The 8,949-nt window shown below is 32.8% G+C and overlaps 1 protein-coding gene across 6 annotated transcripts in view; it reads left to right on the top strand.

The window, feature by feature from the left end:
* Positions 1-1,007: 1,007 nt before the first annotated feature.
* Dh31 (diuretic hormone class 2) overlaps positions 1,008-8,949 on the top strand; it is an 81,131-nt gene continuing 73,189 nt past the window's right edge. For all 6 annotated transcript variants that reach the window (XM_028323736.1, XM_028323735.1, XM_028323739.1 and 3 more), the window contains exon 1: positions 1,008-1,059. The gene's annotated coding sequence lies outside the window, so the exon portion shown is untranslated. The remainder of the gene's footprint in view (positions 1,060-8,949) is intronic.

The raw sequence follows: 8,949 nt of genomic DNA, 5'->3' as shown, positions 1-8,949 counted from the left end.
GGCTCGATTCCTGCTTAACTTAAAACGATCATAGTTAAAGATTTTTATAGACTTGTTTTTTTTTTCCATTTAATAAAACGGCGTCTGAGGAAACAGCTGATCATAAAATCAGGACACTGAAAGATAGTTTGTAAAAAGTTACAATTAAAACATTGTAGCGACATTCGCATGGTCAATTGGTCATGTCAAACTTCACTATATTCTTTTCTTTTAAAAGGCTCATCTAACATTATAAGTCTTTGGTCACACTAACGTAAGCGGTGGGCAAATTATCGAGGATGGAAACTGTGATTGATCAGTTTGGGCCCTATTTTTGGAGACAAGGAACTAAGAAATAGCTTTATTCTCATATGAATATTAAAGTTAGTTTCATTATTCTTCTTCTTTTCATGTCGACAACAAACCTACACAGTGTCAGCCCAAAATTCCGCCACAAGAATGGCGTTGACAAACAGCAGTTTCATTATTGAAAGACTTATAAGAATCTATTACTTTTGTCAAAATGTTAACTTGCTTTTAATACTATTTTAAATTAACCACTCAAACAGGAAAGAATAAAGAAATCAAAAGTTCATAGTTAATCTCAATGAAAAAATTAATTTAAACCGCTAAAACATTATAGGTATACAAACATTTACCTATGAAAATAATTATTTTAATTTCTATCTTCTAATTTTGTGACCGACCAAATGCACAAAGTTTTTAATTCAGAAGACTATACAAAAAACAATTCAAGATAAAGACATTTTATCATTATCATCACACCTTTTCCCATGATACGAGCGACGTAGCGATTTTGCTGTTTAAAAATTCGAAGCATACCAAATATAAATTATTAAACACCTTACGACGTCACCAGCACCCGAAAAGCTGTACCTATTCCTAATTTTGATTTGTCAAATTGAAACGCAAACTATGTTAGTGGCGCGGTGGGCGGGCGGGCGGCGCCCTCCGCGCGGTATATAAGCGGCCGTAGGGCGGGCGGGCGCACAACACCACTTGTTGCCGACGCCGCAGCAGCCTCCGTTGCGACAGCCGACAAACTTCGTACGTAGCAAGGTAAGTGCGTAGATTTTTTTTTATTAAAAAATATAACTGAACGCTGGTGGTATTATGTGCAAAAAAATATGAAGATTTTTAGGAAAAATATTTTTTTAAATTAATATTTTGTGAGGATGTCGTTAAAGCGTAATATAATGAAAATAACACAATATAAAAATATTTTAAATAATGAATGAAACTTTTTATTAGATTCAATTAATTTTAATTTAATTATTATGAATAGCAGATCAGCACTACTCAAAAAAAAAAAAAACTTTATCGCAACTAAGTAATAAATACTATAAAAAAATAGCATTATCCAACACAATTTCAGTATAATTACGACACACAGTTGTTCAGTCTGTTGAAAAGTTCATTCATATAGTGGAAATTGGCAGCTTACATTTTTAAAATCCACTTTTCTACCTCAAAAAGTTTAAATACACCGAAAAAATTATAATGCAAAGGTTTAAGCTACTTTACTGTCAAAGGACATAATTCCCTACTAAGTGGACCCAACTCTTTGACTCAAAGGGGAAAGATGTATTCAACTTAAATTAGAATAAAATGCCTCTTTTTTGTCAGTAATTACAGGGATAAATATTTTTAAGTCTTACTTGTTTCTTAAATAAATCAATTGATTAATGTTCTGATTTGTGTCTTACTCAATTTGGGTAAAGTTTAAATTTGTTAAGCTGTGTTATTGGCCGTTAGTTGAAATGAAATGTATACAAGTGTGCGGATGCTCTGGTTGCCGACAAGAAATTATAAATGAACCAGAATTTAATTTGGAAGGTTGCGTCCGCATCTCGGATAAACGCTGTGAAGTGCCTAGCTCGAGATAATTTTGGGAAATTGCATGGGAATTTTTCAGCTTTAACCAATTTCATACCATAGTTGTTTTTTTCCACAAAAAAAAACAATCATTTAATTCCGAAACAAAGTTCGTAGCTGATGGTGTTAAAAGTGTATGTAATCTTGCGAGATTACAAGTGTTAATTATTACTTTTATCCTTAATAATTAAATGCTTTTGTTAGATCACTTTATGGATCCTACAGAAAACACAATAACACATTTCTTCTAGAAACCTATTTTTCGTCTCAACTGTACTGTATAAATCAACCAAGATACAAAGTTACTAGAAATAATACGTAAAAGTAATCTGAAATTGACGTAAATGAATTCCTAATTCCAAAACCCGATACAACCATCTCGCTTTCCCTTTGAAATTGTAAACGTTACATTTTTTCATAAATGTGTTGAATACGAAAGGTTGCCCGCAGGTTGAAAGGTTAAAAACTTAAAATTTATTGCAGCGTGCACCTCTGCATCCATAAAAGTGGTATTTTTCACGACGAAATTCTCATCACATAGGTATTCGGAGGAGGTGGATGGTTAATGGCACCAGGTTACTGAGATGCAAGTATCAAGACTGATATTCGCTCTTGAATTTTTTATTATTTTTCATAAAATTGGATCGTGTTTTTTCTCATACATTTACAATTTGCTGTATTTTCAACCGACTTAAAAAAAGGAGGAGGTTCTCAATTCGACCCGTATGTTTTTCAGTTCTGATAAATTAAGGTTATCGACTAGGTGGTTATTTTTACCATTAATTTAAATTACTAAGAGGTAGGTAGGTCACCCTTTTTTCATTAATCATATTTTACACAGATAAACCGGTCAGCCTAAAAATTTATCAAACAAAAAAGCTATAAGTTATAATGAAATTTAAATAAAGAGGCTTCCCCTTGTGTGGACAACTCATTTCGACACGAACTCTACTTTCTTCTTATTAAAAAAGATGATAATTTATAGTTATACGAAAACAAGCCTATAAAAAGAGCGTCGTCAAAGATTCAAGTCAAACACAACATACTATATTAATTAAACCAACATCACTTAGTCAACATTTTCAGGGTATTGCGATGAATGTGACATGCCCATTTGTATTACTTTTGCCACAAGCGAAAGGTCGCCCTTTTCTAAAAGCCCTTCAACTTATACGTTAATTAAAGAGACATCTAAACATGATGTTACTTACGCTAGTTCTCGGTTGACGTACAAAATATAATTATTGTCCCACAAAAAGTTTTTTTTTACCTTTATTTCTTAACTGTATGAGACTAAAATAATGTGTTCATTAAAAAAAGGAACAAAAGATGAGAGTTTAATTTAGGTTGCGTTATAGACATATTTTCTTTGTTTTCTCTTCCTTTCAATAAACATGACTGCCTCGGATAATGGTCGACCAGGAGAGAAACCGTCTAGTGTTTTATTCACCAGTAATTGTACTTACTTTTTTCAATATTAGCTCTAGCTAGGTCAACTTAGTAGCAGCTAAGTAGTTGATTAAATACCGATAAATAATTATTTATTTATTTATACGAATCTGGATAAAGGCCTTTCCCAAGGATTTACATAACGAACCCTCCTGGGCCGCCCGCATCCAGGCACCTCCCGCAAGCTTCACCAGATCGTCGGTCCACCTAGTGGGGAGCCTGCCCACACTGCGTCTTCCGGACTAAACTAACAACAGTTTCTTCTAAAATATGAAATAACATCAACAATTTCATCTAAAATATAAATTGTGGAGATAAAATCTCACCGCTGAAAACTTTCGCCTTAGAACATTTTCATAGATTACTTTAACAGCTTATCAAGTTGACTCTTCCAAAGCCAAAGTTCCAACAATGAGGATATGCCAATTGAGTTAGTTGATGTTACCACGGACCACTGATCGCAACAAAATCAAATCAACAAGCATTTAGGTGGCGAATTCGATAAGCCAATTTACGAAATGCCATGACGAGCGAAACGAAATAACGTAAAAGGACTTTATCCTCGTATTTCTATAGCGTCACTTTTCACAAATTCCAAATATCTTTATTATGAACCACAACAGGTTGCTAAATTAGAAATGAAATTAGATCGGAGGCTTTTTTAAATTCCAACGTCTGGGAATTAAAATCTTACATTTCGACGTAGGTACAGGTATGCGGCTAATTTTATAATTAGGTTACTGTGTTTTTTTTAACTCTGAACAGTGAAGAAATGAATTACATATTTACCTTGTGCAGATCTAGAATCTAGATCTAGATAAGTTACTTATTTTAGTAACACCTTACGAACCTAAAGTCCGGGAGTAAAGATTTTGATTTTGAACCTGTACCCACTAAAAGCATATCAAACATTAAAATTACTTACGCTCGTATTTACAAACGATGCTTGCTTAAGTGAAGCAGCAAATCGAACGCACATGTGATTGGTTTGTGTGTCACCCTGTGCGTCCACGCGCACTGTGAGACCTTATAGTAATGTTTGTGAATACGGGTGTTAGTATTTACGTCTTAAAAATTAAGTTTAAGTAACTACAATTTTAACGATGCTGCTTGTTTTATAGATTCTTTAAAACGTGATGTGATGGGAGAAAAAAATGTAATCACGTAGAAATGTGGGTTCAGCTTTACGACAGAACTTCATAAACTATTAAGTTCGTTATCCGAACCATAAATAAGTTGGCATAACTGCTGAAGTTCTGGAGAACCTAGTTCTAGGGGAACCTTAATATCAGTTATTTAATTGTGAAAGGAAAATTGTTTATTTGATAATCTTTGATTTAATAATGGCCTGTCTTCATAAATTCGTAGAAAGAGCAATCGGTTGTCCAACACTGAATCGTCCCAGCTAACATTGACGCTACCATCAATACTGAGAATATTAATTCCAAATCCCATTTAAAACATAATATCAGAATCGCTTGACTATAATAAAATTCGACTTTCAATTATTTTTTTAAACAGACGTCAGTCTTCCAAATTGAAATAAAGTGAAAGAAGAATTTAAAAATTACGGTCTACTAAAGAAGGCGAGTGAGCTTTACATGACAATGTGTGGTGGCTCGCTCCTGTTCGTTTTTCAAAAGTTTGATATTGGCTCTGTGCACGATTACAGCGCCAACTAGCGTCCACAACTTTGTGGGCTCTGTCACATTGACATTTAGGTCGTATATTTGTGAAAAAATATTAAAATGAAAAAATAACAAATATTTTCAACTAATAAATGGTTGTGATACCACGATTTGGGTGGAAAAAAGGTTTTGAAATAATTTTGGTCATTCAAATCAAATGAGGTAAGTCCAAAAAGTGTGTTTAATTTTGATTGTGTCAGGGTTTGTTTACTTTATTTATAGTAGTAGTTTTACAGTAAAACAAAAAGAAAAAGCTACTTTAACGGTTTCATTATATAACAGTAAATATATTTAAATGTTCCTGTATCACTAGTAATAAATTAAATATCGTTTTCAGATCGAAATGAGTATTGTTTTGAAGACCGGGTTGAGAGTTTTACAATATCAAATTCCAACCACAAACCGTATTTAAAGGAAAGTTGTTGGTATTGGCTGGACAAGTCCGAGATGTAGAAGAATTAAGAACAAAACAAGGGCAGAGTTCAATAATTCACGCTCTCATCATAAGGCAAACATCTGTGCACAACAACTACTGTGACTCATTTTTGTACTACCACATTGTATAGTCTAGTTATTTCCAAATTGTAAACGGCTATTAAACCAGCCCTATCGAAAAACAGTCCACTCTTTTATTTAAGTTCCCAGTAGGACCCTATTCATGCGATTAATCAATGATATTAAAATGTATTATGTAGAATCGCTTTGCCATTGACAGATACATCTGATGACAGAGCTTACATTATTTCTACTTTTGACCACCATGAGCGCTGCGATCGATTATGTTACCCCCACCTAGTACTTCGCACCCAGCGAATAAAAGTCATGTAATATCATCACTGTCGTTATGTGCATGTACACGTACACACACAAAAGTAAAACTCACTTGCCTTCGTGAGTTGCAAGAACTATACCTACCACTGGAACTAAAAAAAGACTGATGCTCTCTTAATGACACTTTAAGAGGAAGTGCTTGGAGATCGCACCTGTGATAATAGGACTTATAAAGGGATTTCATTCTCTCATTAACTTTTCCAATTAAGAGCAGTAGTGCAGTTTTATACCGTAAATGACTTGTAGTGTTTCAAACTGCACTTACAAGTTTAGTAAGGATTAAACAAAAGAGGAAAGTTGAATTTTCAGAGAATTAATTTGGTTTATCAGCGTTCCGATTAGTTGCACATATACATAGATTCGAGGGACTAGGGATGAATTATTAAATATAAACGAGAGTCGTCGTTAAATGACGTCTACTGCTGTACAAAGGCCTCCCCCAAGGTTTTCCATAATGAACGAGAGTACATTAAGTTTAACATAGAACACCTTATGATATGATCCTTTTTTGTAACAAATTACCGCCCGTATTCACAAACGATGCTTGCTTAAGTGAAGAAGCAAATCGAACGCACAGCGTTGAATAGAGCTCTATGATTGGTTCGTGTGTCCCCCTTGTGCGACCACGCGCACTGTGAGACCTCATAGTACCTAATGTTTGTGAACACGAGCGTAAGTTTAACAAGGAGCACCTTATGATCATTTTATGCAACAATTTATGTAATCTATGGGCTGTTAACGTACAAAAGAGAAGATGCTAGCTTTATCTAATCCACAATGAAAACGAACGGTTCACATTCTACTGGTGACAGGCTGTATGAGTCAACATCACAACATAATCTATTTTCATTTGAAGTAGGTACAGTTTTGGTAATTAAGGCTGCAAGTATTTGGAATCGTAAAATAATATCAATTAACATGCAATTAATCGTATAGGCTTAGATTAATAAAGCCTAGATGGATAGTCTTCATACAAACGCTTTGTCAAAAGTGAGGCAAAAATGTTATGTCATTACTGTCAAAACGTTGTTAAAAATGTTTGAATTAAGGCCTTTTTGTCGAAATTGAGAGATTTTATCCACATTTTATCGTAATAAAACGTTATTATATTTAAAAAAAAATCTTTAATAAGACAATTAAAACAAAGAAGTTTAAATTTTCAAGTGGACCAGAATGGTCTACTAAAAGTTGCCACACTTTTCGAGCGCTTCCTATCTATCTAGGCTTTATTAATACAGTGTGAGTCACGTTAAAGTGTACATATGAAAATAGATGAAACTAGACCTATTTTTATCGACAAAAAAGAGGTCAAAAAAATTTTTAGATTTTTTTTCAATTTTTTATAGATTTTTTTTTCTTCCAATTACTTATTGTAAAGAAAACGTAATAACTTTTAAACTAAGCGGAATATCCTGATAAAATAAAAACAGTAATAATGCTAAATAACAGGCGATACTAAAAACATACATAAAATACACAAAAAAGGCCAACAAATAAAAAAAAAATGATACTTTTTGAAAAAAAACAGCTTTTAAATTCGTGTTTTTTTGGTTATTTGATAAATTTCTCCAAAAAATGCCCCTATAACTGGTGGTTTTTATTACTTTGTATTATTCTCTATCGTATTACCTTCGTAAAACCAAAAATCGCATGTCTCTATCCCTATCACAACGTTTGCAATGATCGTTTGAACTAAGCCTCTCCGGGCGCGCCATTCAACGCTTCGTTAACAACGAAACTGAAAATGGCTCTAGATTTGTAATTTTGATACAGACAAGTTAGATTTCAAATAAAAACAAAAGATTTCGAAGTAAAATAAGCATTTTAATTAAAATTAAAATTGTCTCTAACTGTAGCGGAGAATAATGTTGTGGCAGGCCTTTGTTCAAACGATCATAGCAAATGTTGTGATAGGGTTAAAGACATGCGATTTTTGGTTTTACAAAGATAATACGATAGAGAATAATACAAAGTAATAAAAACCACCTGTTATAGGGGCATTTTTTGGAGAAATTTATCAAATAACCAAAAAAACACGAATTTTAAAGCAGATTTTTTTCAAAAATTATCATTTTTTATTATTTTTTTGCCTTTTTTGTGTATTTTATGTATTTTTTTAGTATTGCCTGTTATTTAGCATTATTACTGTTTTTATTTTATCAGGATATACCGCTTAGTTTAAAAGTTATTACGTTTTCTTTACAATAAGTAATTGGAAGAAAAAAAAAATAAAAACAAAAGATTTCGAAGTAAAATAAGCATTTTAATTAAAATTAAAATTGTCTCTAACTGTAGCGGAGAATAATGTTGTGGCAGGCCTTTGTTCAAACGATCATAGCAAATGTTGTGATAGGGTTAAAGACATGCGATTTTTGGTTTTACAAAGATAATACGATAGAGAATAATACAAAGTAATAAAAACCACCTGTTATAGGGGCATTTTTTGGAGAAATTTATCAAATAACCAAAAAAACACGAATTTTAAAGCAGATTTTTTTCAAAAAGTATCATTTTTTATTATTTGTTGGCCTTTTTTGTGTATTTTATGTATTTTTTTAGTATCGCCTGTTATTTAGCATTATTACTGTTTTTACTTTATCAGGATATACCGCTTAGTTTAAAAGTTATTACGTTTTCTTTACAATAAGTAATTGGAAGAAAAAAAATTCCATAAAAAATTTAAAAAAAATCTCAAAAAAATTTTGACCTCTTTTTTGTCGATAAAAATAGGTCTTGTTTCATCTATTTTCATATGTACACTTTAACGTGACTCACACTGTATATGCGTGTAGGTTGTAACCGCTTATAACAATGGCTTCCAAAAACTAGCAGAGACAAAAACCGAGATCCATATTTTGGTCTCCGAAGCACGAAGTCTTCAGTCGTGTTGATTCAAGCCTATGTTTTGTATGTAACCTGAATAAGGAACTAGGAAAATACTTGCGATGTGCTTTTGTTATTACATCGAATCTCGATTGTTTTTTTATTCGAATAACAATCGATATGATTTGATGCGTAGAATGGTTGTGGCAATTTTTTTGCCCTCTGAAAACCAGTGTCTTGGCACTTGGCGGTAAAATGTCAACTGTCAAGATGATAATGAGTG

Source organism: Ostrinia furnacalis, unplaced genomic scaffold (assembly GCF_004193835.3).
Source record: "Ostrinia furnacalis isolate ACB-3 unplaced genomic scaffold, ASM419383v2 OfSCF0682, whole genome shotgun sequence".
Classification (NCBI taxonomy): domain Eukaryota; kingdom Metazoa; phylum Arthropoda; class Insecta; order Lepidoptera; family Crambidae; genus Ostrinia; species Ostrinia furnacalis.
Note: the sequence above shows the minus strand (reverse complement) of the source record. Positions and strands in the feature narration are given on the sequence as shown.